Here is a 22,101-nt window from a genome sequence, read left to right on the forward strand (position 1 = left end):
AGAGCTACAGCCTCCCATGAAAGATTTAGGGCTGGTGCAAAGCTGGATCCATCTTTATTAATCAAGAAATGAAAAGTACATCAAAACTGTCCACAAGGAGAACTTGAACATGAGCTGAAAGCAAAGCTAATCTATTGCATAAAAATCGAACTACAAACTAGCTAACTAATGGCTAAAACAAAATGACTAACTAGCTACAAAATGACTACCCACTAGCTAACCCAAAATGACTAACTGAAATGAGGTCTTAAGCCCTCTTATTTATACAATTTGAGGACCCAACAGTCCTCCTAAAATTTAGGGACTTGGCTGCCCAAGACTTGGAGTTAACAGCAGTCCAACTTGACTTGCTTGGCTGCCCTTGAGCTCATTGATTTGGTGGCCTTTGAACTCCGAGCTGATGGTGGAGAATTCGAGGTAAGGGCCCATAAATGAGGGGGACACCTTCCTACAAATCCTCTAGCTTGTTCTCCCACGAATTTGGCTGCCAAGTGCTCATTAAGACCTTCAATTTTGTCTCCAAGTTGACCAAAAAGGCTACACAAAGCACCCATTAGACTTGTTGGCATAATGACTAACCAAATTCACTCTATTAACATAAAAATAATCAAAAACATGCAATAAACAAATGAGAATGGTGGACTAAGCCAAATTAGGAGGTTGAATGAGCCCAAATAATTGTACATTTTTGGGGCTCATCATCACCCCCCTACTGAAAGTGTTGCTCATCCTCTGAGCAACCTATCTCTCCCCTTGTCTTTGATGGCCCTGATGGCCTCCTTGTCATGCCAAGCTTCTGAAGTGATGTCCTCTTCTCTGTCATGAAACCATGCTTCTTTGCTTCTTCCCACTACTTGCTCCTTTTCCTAAAGAATTCTCAGCTTGGGTATGATTGTGCAAGTGTATTCAATCTGATGGCGGAAATGGTGGTGAAAGGAGATGAAACCAGTGGAGGATGGAAGAAAAGAGTGGTTGCATGCCTCCTCAACAAACTTCAAGCTTCAAATCCCTCTCCATAATTGATTCTGGCCTGCCAAAAGGCTTCTACGGGATGTTTTTGGTAAAAATACAGAACTTCCTGTAGAAAGTCCTGTAGCTTCCTGTAGAAGGTTGAACCGTGACTAAATTGTGCCCGAACCTTAAAAGAAATGAGTGTTCATGGAGGGGATGGATGTGCTTAGGGTGGCCAACACAGGTGCTGCCTGCTTAGCTAAGATCTCGGCCGATTTCTCCTTTTGTTGCCCTTTTTCCAAACTTCCTGTAGAAACAGTCTCTGTCTTCCTGTAGAAACAGTCTGATAACTTCCTGTAGAACTGCCTTCACTGTTTTGGTCTGCGCGGCTGAGGGTGCCTTCTTCTCGAACTGTGCTGCTGCTCCACTTGTTGGGAAGGATTTTGCTGTTGCATATGAAGATGGTGTTGATCCAGCTGTTGTGACCACATAATTTGAGGTTGATACAATTCTGACTGTTGGGACTGTGGAATACTGAATTGTAACTAATGTGACTGCAATGCCTGTTGGGCTGAATTCGAAGGCTTGGTTATGTCACTGCTCCCCAGTTTTTGTAAGGTAGCAGCAGCCATAGGACGATAGTAATCTGGCTGGATGGATGAGTTTATTATATCAGGTCTCTGATGCATGTTCATCCATTGGAGTAAACCAACACCAGGCATTGTAGGATTTTGAGAATTAACAATACCAGTCTCCTCCCCAAACCACAATGAAGATCTCTTGATGGAACTCTCTATTTCTGATTCTTCACCCAACATTCCTGGCTGTCGTGGGTGCTTGGGCCTGAAGAAAGGCGGAGGACAAATGAAAAATGGGGTGGCAACGGGCTCAATCTCCCAGATAGAAACTCGATTCTGCCTTTCACCAGCAGTTGATTCATCCCACCCAACCTGGATATTACGCCACTGTGAGTTTGGCCATTTCATAGAATCAAGATCACTGATCCCTGTAATGGTACCCATATATCTGCGCACGCCTGATTCCTCAGTTTCAAACATCATCCTGAACCGCATGCCAAGTGAAACCTGGGTGCCATAGATTGCTTCGTTGTACTTAGACAGAGGAATGACAAACTCTGAAGGGCTTGCCCTTGGATTGTAGAAAACGGTAAATGGGCTATGGTTTGAAACAGCATGCACTGCTACAGCAAGAACACCAATATGCATGCTGTCACTAGACAGGACAGATGACGACATAGTTGCTCGTTGCCGATTTGCACGCCTTATACCCAGAAGGAGTTGTGATTTTTCATCCCTTATAAAAAGGACAGAGTCACCAGCAAAAAGTCTCTTCGCACTCACAAATACACCCCATCCTGTTGTTAGAAGATGCCTCTTTGGCTGACCACGATAGATATGTCTGCATGGTTAGGCAAATCTCTGGCCACAAGTTCTTGAGCTGGTGGTTGCATCGTATAATCTAGTGGTGGAAATGAAACAAGAGGTCCTACGCAGGCATGCCAAAGTTCAGAATTAATGCTCCTCCTTTCCCCTCGTTTTGAGCTTGAACTTTTCTAAAAATCCCGTGGTTTCTTTCTGCAGGGCTGTTTTCTGCCTTTCCTGTAGACGACATCCTGTAGAAAACGCCTGTAGAGTGCAACAGGCGGGAATTTTTTTAAGGAACTGAAGAGATCTCGAGAATAAAAGGCAGAAATCGGTAGAGCACCATTGTTTAACTGATCTGGATGGTGGACATGCGCTTCAGTTGACCGCAGTTGAACAAAGAGTGGTGAGAGTTTCAGCCGAGCGTTCCTTGAATTACTGCGTGACTTGTGGTGAGGTGGCAAAAAAACATGCGCGCTGGTTTTTTCGAACTGAAGTGTTGTCATGAACTGCTGTTGCTAACTATTCGTTCTCTGCTTGTATTCAATTCCATTAGTTGCACTAGAGTTTAGAATATCCCCAACTGACTGTGTTTTGTTTTTGAACTTCACGTGAATGGCTGATCCATGCATGCGTGATTTTTGCCTTGCTGAGTGCAATTGAACGTGGCTCCCTTCTTGGCTGAACCCACTCATCTCATTCATTCATGCATTGCTTTAGATTAGATCTATGCAAATAGATGAACAAGGTTAAGTCACGTACCTGCAAATCGACTGGCTGCTGTGAAGCTTTTTGCTGCTGCATGCTTGGATTCCTTGGTTGCATGAGGGCGTGGCTGATGATTCATAGCTGGTTTCCTTGTGCAGGTGTCCTCTGGCCAGATTCATGCAACAAGAGTTCATTTCCATGTTCAACTCCGCCCGTTCAAGCTGCTGCTGCTGCCTGGTCACAAAACCAGAACTTCTTTTTGCCATTTCTCCCAAACTGTAGATCAGTTTGATCTGAAACTCGGTGAGCATGTTACTACCATCATTATGCATCTCCCATAGCAAATTCGTGATCAATGGATGCACAGATTTCGAGAAAAATGGAAAATGGCTGAAGATTTCAGAGGTCGATTTCTCGGAAACCGTGCATCAGAATCGGCTGAAACTACTTGGGTAGGCTACTATCACCCATGTGCATCTCCCCATGAAACAAGTTTTAAAATGGATGCACGGATATGGAGAAAATGCAAAAATTACTGATGGTGATGGAGGCTGATTTCTTGGAAACCGTGCACCAGAATTGCGTGAAACTTCTCAGGCATGTTTTCATCAACCTTGTACAATTCTCCATAAAACGGTTTGTCAAATGGATGCATGGTTTTCAAGTTATGGGAAAAACAAATTTTGCTCTATGGATTTTTGCTTCAAGGCACTTTGCATGTGTTTGCATGGTATGACAAAATGAATTTTGGCTGTGATGTAGGTATGGAGATGATGGAGGAGGAGTTGGAAGATTGCATGAGGACTTCTGAACCCTTGAGGAAGCTACCATGTTCACCAAACAACTTTTTGAAATCCATGCCTAGTTTCCCACAATTTCTACAGGAAGTTCCTGTAGAAGCACAATGAGAAGCACAAGGAGGTGGAAAAAATGATGGATGAAGGCAAGGGATGGACACACAAGTGCTTGTAGGCCTAATCAACAGATTCCCACCATTAGATTCACTTTTGAAATTGGATTTGGCTCGTCCCAAGGTTCTACAGGATGTTTCCTGTAGAAATACAGAGCTTCCTGTAGAAGACACAGTTTTGAGGAAAGAAGCATAATGACATGAAAAAAATGATGGAAAAGGAGTGAGGAATGGAAACATGGATGTGGGTAGGCCTCATGGACATATTCCAAGCCTTCAGGTCCTCCTCGGAGATCAATTTGGCTTTTTTGTAAGCTTCCTGTAGAAGATACGAAACTTCCTGTAGAAGGCACAAAAACTCCTTTGTCTTTGATTTGAGTGCTCCTCCTGTCATGAAACGTCCTTCTTTAACCTGCAATGTCATTGCTGCAACATGAAATGGAGATTAGCTTTATTTTTCTTTATTTTTCTCTTTTTTTTTTTTGAAAAACAACTAGGGCGCCTCATGGAGGTTTTCACCCTAATTGCCTGCCCTAGGCGCCTCCAAGGGAGGTTTTCACCCAAAGATCTTATTCTCTTTTCTCTTTTTTTTTTCCAACCCATTGACCGCCTCATGGAGGTTTTCAATCAATGAGCCAATCTAAGGCGCCTCCGAGGAGGTTTTCACCTTAGATTTCTATTTTCCTTTTTTTCATTTTTTTTTCCTTTTTTTTTTCTTTTTTTTTTTTTCTTTTTTTTTTTTCTTTTTTCTACCCTACCCTACTTGAAAAGAAAAATCATTTTCAAGTATAAGAATACTTCCAATGGAGCCATGTGCACATCGAGATTAGAGAAAAAATGATGTGAAGGCTCGCAATGCATGCTTTGATAGGTATCCAGATCTCAGAGACAAAGTGATCTAACTTTGAAAGTACAAAACATAGCTGAGGAGGAGAGTACTGCTGCAACTTAGTGACTTTCTGGAACCATGTCTCAATATAGCTTTGATATCCTTGGTCCTTTTCTTGATCTCGATCATTCTTCATGTCACCTTCTAACATGATTTTCTCACCTTCCTCTTTTTGCTGATCTTTCTCTTGAATCCATGGAATATTTGATGGTAACCATGAGGGATCTTTCTTTATCTCTGCTTCTGATGTCTTCTCTTCATTAAGTGCAGCCCATGGTTCTTTGATCTCCTCTTTGGAATCTTCTTTTGCTTTTGGTCTTTCAATGTTGTCAATATAATCTCTGCTTTGCAACACTCTTCCTGAGCTTTGGTGAACATCATTGAGCTCAAAAGGAGTCATTTGCACATGTTGTGCCTCAGATTTGCATTTGGGTTGAGCTACTCCATTGTATGGCTTTGGAAATGGTGCTACGGGTAACTGAGTGGAGGGGTGTAATTGAGATGGAGGTGGATGGCATTGTGGTTGGGTAGGCATTTGGGGTTGCCTTGGTGGAGGAGGAGGCGATGGTTGTGGATGAGCAGGTGGTGGAGGAAAATGAGCAGGATGAGAGTTGTACTGGGGCCTCCACTCCTGATAAGGTGCATTCCACTGAGGCTGTGGCTGAGCATAAGAGTGAAATGAATGAGCAACTGGTTGGGCATAATATGGATCTGTGAAGGAACAAGGAGAATATGACCAAGGAGGAGGTGTAGACCAGGAAGGATGAGCAGGGGGACCCCAAGAAGGCATGAAAGTGGCTTGATAGGGGTCATAATAGGTCTCGGGTGTCCCTTGCAGTTCCTGCTAGTAAGATCTAGGTCCATGCGGCCAACTTTGGTTCATGTAATAGGGTGATTCAGTGGCTCCCTTGGCTCTTTGATATGTAGCTTTGATTCTGGGCAAGGAAGGGCACTGATCTGTAGGACGGTATTCTTCACAGATGAAACACACTTCTAGAGAGTGCATTGGACATTCGTTCCTAGGATGCTTTCTAGTGCACCTAGGACAAAAAATGGCCAAAGCCCTCTTGGCTTCTTCTTGCTTCTTTTAGATCCGCAAGGTATCCAGTTGCATGGCAAGAAACTGCCTCATATCACTCTTGAAATCTTTGATCTGATTTTCAAATTCATCTTTGGACAAGATGTTGCTCCCAACATCTCTGCTTGTAGCCATTTGCTCCAGAGGAATGTTTTCTTCTTCTTCTCCCCTAGAGGTTCTTCAAATATGTCTTGATGTCCACCCAGGGGTTCTTCAATCACAGCCATCGAAGAAGAGAGAAGGCTGTGTGAAGCAGTGGGGGTGTTTTGCAATCATTTTTCTAACTTATCTCTACTCCTACAAGGCATGAAATGAAATCTTTTTGGTTGATTTTTGCTTTTTTCTACTTCTACATGCAAAACTGAAATAGATTGAACTGCAACTAACTATCTTGATAAAATGAAAATGCGGAATTGAAATGAAAGCAGGAAAGGACTAATCTATTTTGCTCAAATGAAATTGCAGGAATGGAAAGGCTAGTCTACACTTGCAAAATTGAAATACTAATCTACGCTTGCAAAATTGAAATTGTGGAATTGAAAGGCTAATCTAGGAAAGCAGGAAATGCTAATCTATGAAAGCAGGAAATACTAATCTATGAAAGCAGGAAATGTCTATGCTACTTTTGCGGAATGAAAATGAAATAAACTACTGAGCAGAAGTAAGAGTACGAAAGTAGAAGAAAAGCAACAATTACTAATACTCTGACGCTTCCTCGGCAACGGCGCCAAAAAGATGGTGAGCTCCAGTATTGTAGCAATAATGCTACAACTCTTGGAGCTTCCTATCTCTAATTTTATCAACCCGGTAGTTCGTACAAACTTGGAAGCGACGGTGTTGTATGCACAAGTACTAGCTCTTGTCGCAGCTGTCACTTGGTCAGCTGGCACAAGTCCGCTAGGGCTCAAGCCAACTTCTATATGCTCTCAGAAGAAGCTTTATGAGTGATGGACGAAAGCTAACTCAAAGGAAGCTAATCTACTTGCGGAAAGAAACTGAAAGCCAAAAAGAAATGCAAACCCTAGCAAACCCTAATTCTACCAACTAGTCCTACTGATGCAAAAATGAGAATGCAAACTATGAGAAGAGATGCCATTACTTCTAGGAAGGTAAAATGCATGTGTCTAAGTTATCACTATCTGAAGAAAACATCTTTTTGTATTTTTGATTAAGTTTTTGGAATTATCATGCATGCGCTTCTAACTAGTTTTTCACTGTGCAGGGATGGATCAAGGGATGAAATGCTTTGGGAAAGGTTGGGATGGTACAGAAAGGGTCTAAGGGATACCTGACATCCTCTCTGAGAGTTTCACAAGGTCTGGATGACATGCAACCGTGCTTATGAACTTCTACAGGAAGTCTGCAAGGGTTTCTAGAGGAAGTTCTGTAAGTCTTCTACAGGATGTTCTGTAATTCTTCTACAGGATGGTTCGAAATGGGATTTTTGAGGATGGATGGTTGATGGAAGATGCATGGATGGTTATGGAGGTAGGATGGGGGTCTGAAGTGACCTAGGAACTGATGGATGGAGAGGTGAGATGATGTGGAAGGCTGACTTGCATCAACGAAGGTTTAGGTAATGGAAAAGCAAGAAGGTAGGGTTACGTGGCAAAAGAGCAGATGGGAGATGAAGAAACAGACTTGGTGATGGAGGAGCTGACCTGAACGAGGCTCAGATGAATGAGGAGGTGATGAAGGTGATAGAGATGCCCTGCACAATGCTTATTCAAACAAATCAATGAATTCTTGCAAACAAACCAAGTCCTAGCTAACTCAATCCAACTGTTAATGAATGAGTAAACAGCAGCCTTGTTTGAAAAGAGAACCATATACATTACATGAGAAAGAACATGCCAAAAGATCTAAATGCATACAAACTCCTACCAATCTATTATAAACATGAGAAGCTACTCGAACCATCAAAAGAAACCTAAGTAACAAAGCACGAATTAAATCTAAAGAGCAGATTTTATTTCAAGAACGCAGCAAACACACATAAAGAGAAACAAGGGAGGTACTGGGCGCTTGAGATGGGCCCAACCCCAAGAGCTACAACCTCCCATGAAAGATTTAGAGTTGGTGCAAAGCTGGATCCATCTTTATTAATCAAGAAATGAAAAGTACATCAAAACTGTCCACAAGGAGAACTTGAACATGAGCTGAAAGCAAAGCTAATCTATTGCATAAAAATCGAACTACAAACTAGCTAACTAATGGCTAAAACAAAATGAATAACTAGCTACAAAATGACTACCCACTAGCTAACCCAAAATGACTAACTGAAATGAGGTCTTAAGCCCTCTTATTTATACAATTTGAGGACCCAACAGTCCTCCTAAAATTTAGGGACTTGGCTGCCCAAGACTTGGAGTTAACAGCAGTCCAACTTGACTTGCTTGGCTGCCCTTGAGCTCATTGATTTGGTGGCCTTTGAACTCTGAGCTGATGGTGGAGAATTCGAGGTAAGGGCCCATAAATGAGGGGGACACCTTCCTACAAATCCTCTAGCTTGTTCTCCCACGAATTTGGCTGCCAAGTGCTCATTAAGACCTTCAATTTTGTCTCCAAGTTGACCAAAAAGGCTACACAAAGCACCCATTAGACTTGTTGGCATAATGACTAACCAAATTCACTCTATTAACATAAAAATAATCAAAAACATGCAATAAACAAATGAGAATGGTCGACTAAGCCAAATTAGGAGGTTGAATGAGCCCAAATAATTGTACATTTTTGGGGCTCATCACAAATGTGAGAATCTCAAATATGGAGCTATGCCAAGCTCTCCATCATTACCAATAACTATGCTACATCTCTCTACATCTTTTCTCTAAAATATGAAGATCTAAATCAATATTATGCTTCATTAAACATATCTACTCATTTTGCTACCATTAGAGCTCATACACTGAAGAAATCAAGCTCACTAATGGCTCTGAAACATACTCACATAATGCAACCTTCACTCATTCAATATACTCACCATCAACCATCACTCAGCTCCAAAAGGAAGAATATAAAACATGAAGGGTGAATTGCACTTTTGGACTAGGATCAAGGGTGCACAAAGTTGACAAAATCATATCATAATCATCACTACTTGTGCACTAATGGTGTTCACACACACTAGAGGACTTTTTCAACCCATTTCAGCCTTTACCAATTAGTTTAGAAGCTTCCCCAAACATAAAAGTTGAAATATTTTGGATTTATGCGAGGAATGTAGAGAAATTCACTTCCAGGACATATATGTAACTTTCCTTCATAAAACCTATTTATACACATTTTTCCTTCATAATACCTATGTATTCCTCTCAAAACTAAGTTTTCTCAAGAGTTTTGTAGCCCTAATATTGCATCTAATCAGCTCCAAACTTCATATACTTGTTTATCTACTTGGGGGGGCATCTCCTAATGTTGTAGAACCTCTAAAAACCCATGATAAAAGTCTCTCAAATTTCACTACCAAGTTGGCATAAAAGGCCAACAAACATAGGTTGGAAAGACTGCCAACAAGTCCTCCACAAGTTGTAACACCTATGAACATACCTACAACACCTCTACATCATCATCATCATCATCATCATCATCATGAGGCCAAACCATTACTACAAGAAGTCATCTCCATAAACACAAGCATGAAGACCTAAGATGCCAACTAAACAAGTGTGTCATCATAACAACATGAATGACAACAGAGCCATCATCTCCATCACATGTAGATCTTCATCATCCACCTTTATCAACATCAACAATTCCTCCAATCAATGGACATGCTAACATATTCCAACACAAGACAACTCAAGGAAACATCTCCATGAACACCACTAACACATGATGAACCATCAACCACACCAATTCCATCATCCAACCACTCTCAAAAGGTTGACATCAAGAATTAACATTATTACCAACATAACCATCTCAATGCCAACTCAACAAATTGCAAACTATTCTAAATGAATGCATCGAAACATCAACTAGACTGCATGGGGTTGACATCAATGCCAACATAAGTTAGCTTCCATCATGAACCAATGACAACATCAACTAGCTAGAACCATGCGCACCATAATTCCAACAAAAGTGTCAACTACATTGTTCAAACTTTCCTAACATGCAACCAATAGTTCCATCACATGTCTAAAGGGGTGACTTAGCATTGTTCTCCCATGACTGAGTTTTGGAGGATAAATAATGAGAAACGGATCCATCCCCTCTGATGGAACTAAGGTCAACACCCTATCATGGATCATACTACATTATTATTTTTGGGTGATTTATTGAAAGTAATTACTTAATTATTCATGACAGCTGAAAAACATACAATTGCTCAAGATCTGGGTCACTTATAGCTCAGATATGGGCTTGGACACTTGATAATATTTTGGGTATTCTCATCTTGTCAAAGATATATGCAAAACTCAAGATTAGCGAATAAAATCAATGGATAAAGCCTTTTACCTCCATTTTCTCTCTCAAATCTCCTTCTTCAATGAAGCACTATGTTGAAATCTGAGTGATTCCACTCTTCAGCTAGCTAGCATGTATGGTTTCAATACCAAAACTAGTTATCTACAAGCAAGGTTTCCAAAACCCTAGACTCTTCTCCAAGAGCTCTCCAATTTTTTATTTTTTTTCAAATGGTAAAAGACTAGGATGAGGAGAGACCACCTCATTTCCCTTTTCTTATAATTCACTTGACTCTTTTGCCACACATTTTAGAGTGAAGGAAGGCAAAAATGACAGCTAAAAACATGAAAATGACACTTGTAAAAATAAAGGTGCGTGAAAGAAACAGTTTTCAAAACTCATTGAAATTGAAGTACGAATGTAGCTAGAATGTGAGAAACTTTCGTTGTTAATGTGCACTGACTATCGACATGGATTTTACATCACACAGGCACGGTCTTAATGGAACGTGCTATGCTTGTCCAAGCTTGTGTAAAACGATGCACTCATGAACTTGTTGTGAATTGAGCATGTGTGAACAAGTGACTTCGACACTTTCAATCCGAGGGAACACAAAAGAATCAACTAACCAAGAAGTGACTATGGAATGACTGATCATAAGATCCATAGTAGGCTCCAAAATTAGGGTGTAGGAAAAATTTTAGAGGGTGTTTGTCACAACGACAACACGATCCTAGTGGCATCTTTGTTACAATATCTTGAATCATCTCCATTTTACTTTCTCTAAGGGTTCTAGACATATAAACCCTAATCTAGGGTTGTGCCTTCTTTTTAGGGTGTTATTTCAAAGTTTTAACCCTTCTATATAGCCACACCTTCATTCCAAGGGTTATCTAGGGTTTTGTACCATTTGGGTATATAGAGAAGTATTCATTCCATAAGGAGCCTTCATCCTAATATTATTGAGTCGATGGATTCAAAGTGGTTGTTCCCCATCTAAATTGGGCTAAATCATTCTTGGGTGGATCAAATGGATACCCTACCTTAAAGTAAAGGTTTATGGATGCAGTTGATGAAGTTGCTTCCTACCCAAGATGATGACAATGATGACCTTATATATGTAAAGAAGGATGAATCTCTTTGGTTGATCACTCTTTATATCAAGGCTAGTCTCATTCATCATACCAAGGATAATAAAAAGTGTGAAGGAATTATGGGATACCCTCAAAACTCTCCTCAAAAAACTCTCTCACTTCAAGATGGGCGAATTCAACAGGATTAAGAAATATATTGAAAGGTTTCTAATGATTAATATTATTCAAGCATGAGGAAAAGGTAAATCAAATATGGAAATTGTAAGTATTCTTCTGAAAAATCTCTTTCTAGCACTCAAAATATTTTATCCCTTATTTGTAGAGGATCTCAATGTAACTTCTTGTAACACCCCTAGGATGATTGGCCATGTATGTGATGTACATATAATGTTTATGTTGGTGATTCGAGGACTAATTAGAGGTCAATGTGCCCATGTACATGTGTGTTTAGGATAAGTGTGCATGTGTTATATATTTCGGGGCCAAAGAACCTAGTTTTGTAAATATGAAATTATATGTATATCAATCAAATACACCATTGTTGAAAACCAAGTTAGATTAAGAGTATGACGGATCTAATACTACTATGAAAGGGGGAATAAAGGCTAAGTGATAAAGAGCTTAAGCCTAGGTGGCCAAGACATTATTAAAATAAGCCTAATTCAAAAGTGTGAATGTTTTTATCCAAGGTTCATAAATTGACTTTAGAGGGTACCATGTTCTAATAGAGTGGCATGCACATAAAAGTGAGGGTGTCAGTCTTATGGTGAAGTCACAAATTATTAGAACATTATAATTATTAGGATGAACTTGTGACATAATGGACCACAAGTTGAATCTAAGTAGGATTTAGGGAAAAGGGGATAAGTTCCCTGGTGGTGAGCACCAGTATTGCAGCAATAATGCTGCAATTCCTGGGGCTCCCTACTTTACTTTTATCAACCCGGTAGTTCGTAACAAACTTGGAAGTGATGGTGCTGTATGCACAACTATTAGCTCTTACTGCAGGCTGTTACTTGATCAGTTGGCGCAAGTTCACTAGGAGCTGAAGCCAACTTCTATGAGTTCTCAAAAGAAGCTTTTACTGTGATGGAAGAAAGCTAACTCTATAAGGGGCTATTCTACTCACAGAAAGAGAAGGAAAACTGAAACGAAATGCAAACCCTAGCAAACCCTAGTTGTGCAAGAAAGAGATGGGAACTACTGAAATGGGTTTCATTAACTACTGAAAAGGTAAATTGCATTTATTCAAGCTACTTCTGAAGAGAAATGAGAAGAAATCATCTTTTTTGTACTTTTAAGTATTTTTGCGTGGAATTATTATGCTTATGATTTGACTGGTTGTGATTGTGCAGAGGTTTGGTGGCAAAGGAAGATGGAGTTGGCTTTCGTAGATGGTGAGAAAGGTGTGGAGGGGTCCTAAGAAGTCCCTATCACCCTTCTGGAGACTTCCATTACGATCAGACTTTGAAAAATCACTCGCAGGAAATTCTATAGGAGGCTGCAGAGGATCTACAGGAGATTCTACAGGAGGATCTACAGGAGAAGGCCAAAAGTGGTTTTTGGAGGTTTGCATGTGGAAAATTGATGGAAAAATGGAAATGAAGGCTGGATGAAGGTGTTGAGGGGTCTAGAACGTGTCAAGGAAGATCAGGGATGAATGAGATGGTTGGATTTGTTCAAAGGTCAAGAAAGCAACTTTGTGAAAAAACGTAGAAATTAGGGCAGATTGGCGAAATGTGGCAAATGATTGGGGAAATATTGAGAGATGAACTAGTACAGTCTATGTTATGGAGGAATGATAAGCTATAATGGCCTACAAGAGAGCTACACACTTATTCCTCAAAACTTACTGAAGCAAGAACCGAAAAACAGAGTTTTGCCTATTTTAACCTAAATTCTGACCTAAAACCAGAAAAATGCCAAACAATACTTTATGAACAGAAACTTGTGCGAGAAAACCATGGTAAATGAACAAGAAATGATCTAAGCATGTGAATCCAAACTGATATCAACTTCTCCAACTCGAAATATCACACTAGCAATTGCATTGGAGGAGCAAAAACTGTGTTTTTGGTGGCAACATTACTACCTTGACCTCAAATCATGGTCCCAGGGAGGGAGAAAGGAGACCAAGACCTACTGGTAGCCTTTTTGGACCTTTTCTATTACTGCAGCAAACTACTTAAGCAACTTGAAGCAAAAACAACTATTCTAACCATCAAAAGCAACCTAATTTAACAAAGCAAGATTAACCTAAACAATAGAAATTATCTTATGAATGCAAGCAAAAGAATATAAATACACAAATCAGGTGTTGGGTAGCTTGGGTTGGGACCTAACCTAAGAGCTTTAGCCCTCTAGAAAAGATCAGTGCTGGTTCAAAACTTGGTTCATCTTCATTTATCAAAAAATAGAAGTTACATCACAAAACTGTCTTCGAAAAGAGCTCGAAAATGAACTGAGTACAAGGCCGCACAAGAGTGCAAAAATATATAATGAAATGGCTAACCTACTGAGGCTTGAAGCCTTCTTATTTATATAAGTGGGGACTCCCAACAGTCCTCCTAAACTTAAGGAACTCGACTGCCTAGAATTGAAGATAACATCAGCCCTACTTGACTTGCTCGGCTGCCCCTTGGAATCATCAATGTGGGCCTTTGTACTCCGAGTTGTTGATGCAGAATTCGAGGAAGGGGTAATTAATGAAGGAGACACCCCTCATATAAGTCCTCATCCCTTTTTCCTCGGGTTTGGCTGTCATTTTGCTCATAAATTCCTGGGCCTTGTCCAAAATTGTCCAAAAATTTGCAATAAACACTCATTAGACTTAATGGCAAAGTGACCATCCCCATTCACTCTATTGACATAAATATTTTAAAACATGCAAAAAATATTGAGAATGGTGGATTAAATGAAAATAATAGGCAGAATGAGCCCATATAGTTACCCATTTCTGGGGCTCATCATCACCCCCCCGCTGAATGGGTTGCTCATCCTCTAAGCAACTAATCCAGTTATTCATCTTTAATAGTTTTAATAGCTTCCCTGACATCCCAAGCCTCTGATGTGATGTCTTCCTCTTTGTCATGGAAACCTACTTTCCTGTCCACTTCCTCCCATTTTTCCTGTTCTTCCTCCTCCTTAACTCCTTCCAACAGTCCTGATAGTATTGGAGGACTGAACTTAAGACCAATCCAGTTGGCTTTCAAGTTTTGAATTGATTGTTTATATAGGGGCACTCTCCTCATGGTTTCCCTCATTCTAATTGGGGAGTGATACTTCCTAATCTTCAGGCTATGTGATAATATATTCCACCTTCTCATGCGGGCATGAAGGCAGTCATCACCAAACAACCTCTCCATATCTTCAAAGTGAGCTATAGCCTGTGCTTTCCTGTCAACATAGTCAGGGGCAGCTCAAGGATTGGCTGCAAGGTGCTGGTGGGCATAAATGAGATCCAATGGTTCTGCTGGTTCTACCCTTATCATCAGGGGCTCACTTAGCTCCTTTTCCATGATTTTCTGAAATTCCACTGCCCTCTTTTCTTCATGGTTCAACCAAGAAGCCATAGCCATGAGCTATAGGTCTCCCAATGCAGCATTTGGATCCCATAAATTCATGTCAAGAAGTGCCATGTTGTGTAGGTAAAATTCTGCTAGCTTGGCTTTATCCTCGGCTGAACTACTATCACATAAATGCATAAACTGACCATAATTTTGGAATGGAATTGTGCCCCTCTGTGCCAATGTTTTAATCTGTAATTGGAGCCACTAGTATTTGAGATACAGTGCATAGGATCTAGCTAGCTGTCTGCACTGCAAGGCCTCCATTTCCCAGCTGGCCATGCAGGCCATCTGGGCTTCCTTTTCCTGCAATTGCTTTTTCAAAATCAGCACTTCAGTCATTGCATGAGATTCTTTTTCTTGCTGCTGTTTCATCAGCGTTTCAACATCAGTCTGTGGTTCTTCTTCTTGCTGCTGTTTCTCTGCTACTTCATTATCTGCTAGGGGTCCTTCTTGTTGTTGCTACCCTTCCAAGATTGGCAACTTGTCTCACCCTTGAGGTTCCAGTTCCTGTAACTTCTTTTTTAACAATTCATTTTCTTCTTGTAGTTGGGCTCTTCTGATGATTTCTTTGTGTTTGACCATGCTCAATTCTCTGCTCATCTCTCTCAACTTGTTTTCCATATGCCCATTATCTTATACTCCTTTGGATTTTGCAATTTGCATCCATCTGTGGCTTCTGACCCTTTCTTTTTCGAATTCAAAGAACAGGGGCACAAAAAAATTTTGTGGGATGATCTTCCCACCTTCCAGAAGGTTGTAGTAGGAGCCTAAGTTAGGCTAAGGGTTAGGGTCAGGCATCTCTTTTGCCTTACCCTCCTCTCGGGACTGTTCTTCTACCTTCTTTTCCAATTTTAAGTTTTTTTAAGCTTAGCCAGTGTCTCCTGTAGAGAGGTTTGTGCCTCCTGTAGGACTGCTTTGGAGTCCATCAATTTGATTCTTTCCTTCCAGGTGGAGGTCTTTGGACTCCCTCTCTCATAGGTGATGGAGATTTTGGAGGGAGATTCCTCCTTTTTCACAGTAGGTGCATCCTCAATGATAATGGGTTCTTTTGATGGTGGCTGGGGCTTGCCCACCTTAATCCTGGTGTTCTTTGGAGCCCTAAAGTACATGGATGTCTGTCTTTTTCTCTTCCCTTTTTGCTTGGATGGAGTGTTAAGTGTAGCCAAAACAACTGCTACTTCTCTTACAAGTGTCTCAGGAGACACTTCCTCTTGCTATTTTTCTTCTTCACCATCTGCAGTTTTACCTGTGTCTGCTGTTTCCACTTTGATTTCTGCTATCTCAGATGGTGTTTTCTCCTTTTCCTACAGGGCTTCTACCTTTCTAGTGGTAGCCTTCTTCTGAGTTGTCTTGGTTTTCTTTTTCTCAACTTTTTTCCTCTTTCTCTTTGCTGCTCTTGATGCTGTTTTCTTTTCTACCTTAGGTTCAACTGTGGTTTTGTCAAGTTTCTCCTCTTCTTTGTGTTTCTCCTCTATTTCTCCTTATGTTTGAATATCTTGTGCCTCCTCATGAATTTCCTTCTAAAATTCCTCTATCTCCTCCTCCTCTTTACTGCTAGATGGGCTAAGATCATCAATAGCAGTTTTGATGTCATCTTCTTTAGACATGTTCCTGAAAATTTGCCATGCTATAGGGATGGTGTATATGTGTAGGGAATCTTCTACCAACAATTTGATGAGCCCATGGTGGGCCAGCTGATCTGGGACCCCTGCATTTAAGTTAGTGCCACATTCTATTAAAGATTGGAGGAGGAAATATGGGAGACTGAGTTTTCTAACTGCAGGTAGGTCCATCCCATATCTCAATTCATGCAATAAGATGAAGTAATAACCATAAACTATATCGAATCTTCCTTCACAAGTGATATATTTCATGATCTGGTATCTGACCTCTCTCCATGGAGGAGGTAAGCTTGTCCTTTTTACCCCATTCTTATCCTCTACAGGATTCTCATCAGGCTAAAAAAATGTCTTTTTAGCAACCTGTCCTAATGGTTTTTCTTCTTTGCTCCAAGGGAGCCCAAGTAGAAGACCTGTGATTCTGATAATAAAATTTGGTGTAAGCTCTAGGGTCAGACCCCTGAAACTGATTGTAGCATGTGTTTTAGAATGGGTTCTTAAGGGCAGTAGAAATTCTTCAGTAACCTCTTCGTCATAACCATGAATTCTCTCAAAGAAAGACATCCAGTTTGCCCTGGTGAAGAGGGCCACCACTTCGGGGTGCTCATGCAATTTGTTGGAGTTCAAAGGCTCCTTTCTCATAAAACCTCCTGGCATGGTGTTTAGTGGTTTCTGAAAATGCTCAGATGAGGAAGAAGGCAACAACTTTCAAAACTGGAAACAGAGGAATGGTTGATGTTTGTCTTCCTACAACTAGAGAGGGGATTCCTTGTGTTCTTCTTCTTTTCACAACAACAATTTACAATTTTTTTCTCCCTTCAAACTGTTTTCACCCTGAATTTACTTCACAGCTCTTGGAGGAACTTCAATATTTTGACAAAACAGAGAATATATAAAATAGTGTTTTTTTAGACAGAGTAAATAGAATTGCAAATTCATTTTTTTCACAAGCTTGGTTACTATGGTTGCGTCCATTTTTTTATAGGAGAATACGGGAAAGGGAAAAACAGACTTTGAGTGCATAGACGAAAATTGGTAAATTGTATGGAATTTAGGAAAACACGGGCAGACTTTGGAGTTTTCTTTCCTTTCTTTTTTTCAACCCAATACTTTGCTTATAATCCACCACCTTGTATGGATATATCACATGCAGAGTGGGTTCCCGAGCCTACCTCAATTCGAGCTCGAATTTTGACAAAAATTCTGAATTTTCTTCTACAGAGCTGCTTTTTGGCCTTCCTGTAGAAAACCTCCTTTAGACGGTGTTCTTGCTCCTGTAGAATGCAGTAGTGCTCCTGTAGAGCCTGATAGGTGATAGGGTTTTGAAAAACTGGCAGAAAATGATTGGTTCGCTGTTCTGAAGGTGGTAGGTGAGTACCGCAGTAGAGAGCTCGTCGATGCAAATGAAACAAAAGGTGGTGGAGGCTTAGACCGCACTACACTTAAGCTGATGGCGTAATCTGCAGTGACTAGGTGAGGTGGCCGGATGGGTACGTTATCCCCATCTGGACCGTTGGTCCTACGCCAGTGTCATTATGGTTTTTCATGTTGCCTGACCACCATCACCTCCACTCTTCCTGTTATACGCTGCCACCACTACCGATTTTGAGTTTCTCTTCTCCAAGTTGACGGGCCACACGTGCTGACTGCATATCTGAACCATGGTTTGAATTGCACGCGACTCATTTGAACTCCACGAGGGTGGTTTGAACTGAAAAAGGGTGGCTAGTTAGCTAGCCACCGATTCTGTTTAATCGTGACCATTCCAATAGTTCGTGCAGTTCCTAAATAATATTCATGCAATCGAGTAATAGGTTTAGCCACTTACTTGTTAGTCACTGCTATGTTCTGCATGCTGGACTTTGGCAATTCATTTGCTCACTGTTGTTGCTACTGATGCTCTGCATGCTCGGACTTTGGCTTATGCTAGTGATGTTTCGATCAGGCTCTGCTCTTTGCATGCTGCATACATCTTGGCTGCATTGACCCTGTCTCTGGAGTTTGTTTTTCAAAGGGATCAACTACTATAGGAATCCTGCAGGATTTCCCATAGTTACTTCTCCTTCTGAAATTTTAGGCTAATGCTTGAGCAGGGGCTAAAAAAACAGCTGAAGAAGGTTTTGAATGAAAGGAATAACAGCTGGAAGGAATCAGGTAAGAATAAGTAAAGAACGCTATTGCTTTATTTACCATCATTTTTTGTGTTTAAAGAATGGAAGAAACATAATTTTCGTATTTCTTGTCCTCAGTGTGCCCTTTAAATCTTTATATCTTGAATCATATAGCAACGCCCAATCTCCTTGCTAGAATTGTTTTTCTTTGATGTGTCTGTCATGCCATATTTTTCTTTGAAGTTGGACTACCTCTGAGTGGAGAAGGGTCTGTAATCTCTATTATCCAATCCATTTAGCTAAAGTAGTCTTTCCTTTTGTGCATGGCTGAGATCTAGGTCCAGCTGAGCTACCATCCTTAAGGTGTTATATTCAAATTCTATTGACAACAGAGCCTTCTTCCCATAGACTAACTCATAGTGTGTGAACCCTGTGGTGGTTTTCTAGGTGGTTGTTATAGGCCCAGGTGGCCTTAACCAATCGATCTGCCCAATCTTTTTTGTTGCTGCTTACAACCTTAGTCAAAATCCCTTCCAAAGCTCTGTTAGTGACTTCCACCTATCCATTTGCTTGCAGATTATAAGGGGTGGAAGTTCTATGCTTAATCTTGTGATGTGTGAGTAGGTCTTCAATGAGATTGGAGGTAAACTGACTCTCTTGATCTGTGAATAATTCTCTTGGATAACCAAACTTGTAGAAGATATTTTCCCTCAAAAACTCAACTACTTTTTCTTCTGTTGTTGCCTTGATCGCCTTTGTTTCTGTCCATTTTGTTAGATAATCGGTACACACAATGATGTAATATTTCTGTTTTGAAGGAGGATTGATAGGACCCACAAAGTCCATGCCCCCCTTCTCAAATGGCTTGAAAATCACTTGAGGTTGCAGGGGCATCTCATCCCTTGGGGTAGGTTTCCCCATCCTTTGACATTGGTCACACTGGCTGATATATCTCCCGACATCTTGATGAAAAGTGGGCCAATAGTAACCTACTTGCAGAATTTTGGAGGCAGTCCTCTTTGCTGCAAAATGGCCCCCACAGAGCCCATCATGACAGGTTAGGAGGATGTCAAAAACTTCCTCCTCCCTGACACATTGCCTCAGAATCTAATCTGGGCGAAGTTTAAAAAGATTGCCCCTAATCCAGGTGAATGGGGCACTTTTCCTCACGATCTTGCTCTTCTCTTTTGAGGACAGGTGTGGCGGAAACTATGCTGAAACAAAATAATTTTCTATATCTGCAAACCATGGAGAGAGTACTGAAATAGCAAATAGGTGTTCATCTGGCATTTGATCATCCACCATTCCTTCTTCACCTGTAGGCAGATCTAATCTAAACAGAAAATTAGCAACAACATTTTCCTTACCTGGCTTATCAACAATGGTCAAATCAAATTGATGCAATAAAAGTAACCATCTAATAATACGAGCATTTACATCTGGTTTATTCATTAAATACCTAATTGCAACATGATCATGTGTACGAATGTTTGATAGCTGGTGATGTAGTGTTTGAACTTATTTAGGGAATGGACTACAGCTAGGAGCTCCTTTTCGGTTACATTGTAGTTTAATTCTACCTTAGACAAGTTTTTACTTACAAAATATATGGCATAAGCTAGCCTCTCATCAACTTTCCCTAAGGTTTCTCCTATCGCTTTGTTCGAGGCATCTGTGTGAATGTGGAAAGGTAGGGCATAGTTTGGACCTCTCAAAATTGGGGCAGTTACCAGTTTACCTTTCAAGGCATCCAGAGCCTCTTGACAGTTGTCAGTCCATATGAACTTAAAATCTTTTCCCAAAAGACCAAACAATGAAGAGGCTAGCTTACTAAAATCCTTAATGAATCTTCTATAATACCTTGCTAAGCCTAGAAAACTCTGAACATCTCTTACATTTTGAGGAGGTGGGACCATTTGGATGATAGCAATCTCGTTGGGATCCACCTATAATCCTTGCTATGAAATTGTATGACCTAGCACGATCCCTTCAATCATCAGGTATTCGCATTTTTTAGGACTGAGGGACAGGTTCATTTCAATACACTTGGCTAGAACTTTTCCTAGGTTAGTCAAAGCTTCGTGGAAGTTAGAACCATATGGGATAAAGTCATCCATATAGATTTCCACTGAGTCATGAACCAGTTCAGCAAATATGTTCAGTACTGCTCTCTGGAAAGTGGCGGGAGCATTGCATAACCCAAAAGAAAGGACTTGGTAGGCAAAAGTACCCCAAGGACAAGTGAAAGTGGTCTTATCTTGGTCTTCTAGGCTGATTTGGATCTGGTTGTACCCACTAAAACCATCTAGGAAGGAGAAGAACTTCTTCCCTGCCAGGCCATCTAGCACTTGATCTATGAAAGGCAAAGGGAAATGGTTCTTCTTGGTGGCCTTGTTTAGTTCTCGATAATCTACATAGATTCTCTACTTCCCATTTTTCTTTGGCACTAGCACCAAAGGAGAGACCCATTCGCTATCAGAGATGGGGTAGATGAATCCTGCATCCAGCAACTTTTGCAGTTCTTCTTTGGCAATGTCCTTAAGGGCTAGATTCATCCTCCTTTAAGGCTGCCTTATTGGTTTAAAATCTTCTTTAATGTAAATGTGATGAGTACAAACTGAAGTGTGGACTCCCTTCATCGCTTATAGCTCCAAGCAAAAGCATCCAAGTGGTTTTTCAATAAGCTACACAGTTCTTTCTCCTGAGAGGTGGATAGGGATGATTTGATATTCAAAGTTCTTTCTGGGCCGAATTCCACATTCTTAACTCAGAGAGGGGTCGGATCAGCCATACAGAGATCAACTAGAGCATTTCCTTGGGTTTCTTCCACCAACTCTTCTAATGGAAACACACCGGGGGCTAGATTCTGAATCAAGTTCTCAATAAGATCATCCTTGGTTTGTGGACCCCCCAGGGTAGCCTCTACTGTACACAATGGTGCGGAATAGACTTCATCCTCATCTTCCTCCTCCAACCAGAGAGGTAAATCATACTCTAATAGAGGTTGGGCAGGAGGATATAGGACTAGCTATTTGGACATATGCCCATTCTTGATTGTCATGCTCCCCAGCTCGACAAATGATGCAAGCATCTGGAGTAGCCAACCAAGGTCTCGCCAGGATGAGAGGATACCCAGTGAGCTTTGGCTTTGGCTGAAGAACCAGGAAGTCAATAAGGTACTCCCAGGAGTCAATAGAGACCATTACATCTTCCACAATCCCCTCAGGGGTCATGGTGGAGCGGTCTGCTAACTGCAGTACTGTTGTGGTCTTCCTCAGAGAACTTTGAAGGTTGGTTTGAGCATAGTGTCCTTGGTCATCACATTAATGGCAGCCCCTAGATCAATCAAGGTATGGGGGATTATGATGCCATTGATG

The 22,101-nt window shown here is 40.9% G+C and overlaps 1 pseudogene; it reads right to left on the minus strand.

Moving 5' to 3' along the window:
* Positions 1-1,319: 1,319 nt before the first annotated feature.
* LOC149157643 (auxin response factor 19 pseudogene) overlaps positions 1,320-22,101 on the minus strand; it is a 76,706-nt pseudogene continuing 55,924 nt past the window's right edge.

This window comes from Pinus tabuliformis, chromosome 5_2, assembly GCF_031772625.1.
Source record: "Pinus tabuliformis cultivar Carrire ecotype Pingquan chromosome 5_2, CPIR1, whole genome shotgun sequence".
Classification (NCBI taxonomy): domain Eukaryota; kingdom Viridiplantae; phylum Streptophyta; class Pinopsida; order Pinales; family Pinaceae; genus Pinus; species Pinus tabuliformis.